Source organism: Parasteatoda tepidariorum, chromosome 5, assembly GCF_982258835.1.
Source record: "Parasteatoda tepidariorum strain Cologne lab strain chromosome 5, Ptep-v5.0, whole genome shotgun sequence".
In the NCBI taxonomy this organism is placed as follows: domain Eukaryota; kingdom Metazoa; phylum Arthropoda; class Arachnida; order Araneae; family Theridiidae; genus Parasteatoda; species Parasteatoda tepidariorum.
Genome location: NC_141759.1, coordinates 31078277 through 31079466, shown reverse-complemented (window position 1 = coordinate 31079466; position 1190 = coordinate 31078277).

Here is a 1190-nt window from a genome sequence, read left to right as displayed (position 1 = left end):
TATATTTAAAAAGCATCCTAAATAATAAAAAAACTATAGCGCCCAACGTGGGGCTCGAACCCACGACGCCGAGATTAAGACTCTCGTGCTCTATCGTCTGAGCTAGCCGGGCTTCACGCGCGAGCAAAAAATTATTTCGTGTAAAAAAAGTACGACGAACAAACACGACAATTTAAATTATTAATTATTGTTTAAAAATGGGCAGAGAATTTCAGGTTAGATTTAATGCTGTCTTTAATTTATGTTTGATGTATTTTATAATCCAGATGAAAAGTATACAATGCGTCATACATGATGAAAAATTAAATCTCCAACTTGGTTCTCGAACCCACGGCCTCGAGATTAAGGGAAATTCTAATTATCATTATTAATTTTTGACATATATTATTATATTAATTAATTTTATAGTAATTAATTATATAATAATTAATGATATAATAATTATATAATAATTAAATATATAATAATTATTAACTATTAGTTAATAATTCTTAATTATATAAGAATTATTAGCTATTAGTAAGTAATTATTAATTATTTACATACAATTATAATTATAACAAATCTAGCTGCAACATAAAATTTTTATTTTGTGAAAACATTTGAAAACAGCCAAGAAAATTTATTACGCATCTAACAAGTATGGAAATTTTAGTTATTGGATTAAATGTATTATATCATTTGTTTTTATGAAAAGATTTGAATAGATTAAAGGAAGTTGGTTTCATACTTATATCTTCACTTAGTAAATACAGTATGCACATTGCTGCCAAACTGAGCATCCTAGCTTTCCAGAATAGTAAAAGTCGTAGCCAAATAACAATTCAAATTTATATCAATTTGTTTAATTTTGCCAGCACTTATTGACTTCTCTTATTATATATTGTACATATGTTTAAGTTTTTTGTATGTGGTGGTGGAAAAAATGATTTAAAATTTATTTATTAAATTAATAATAATATTATATTCAAATCTTTTTTAATCATTGTTTTTCTGTTCTAACACACTGTGTAAATTGAGTAAGAAAGTTCCATTTATTATTATTATTTTTTGTTAATATGACTAAAAGTATTTAGTTTTTTTATCAGTGAAAATGTTCATTTAAAAATACAACCAAATTTCTGAGACATTTTTATTTTCCAAATATTATTTAATTTAAATAATTGTTTACAACATTAAATATTCTTACG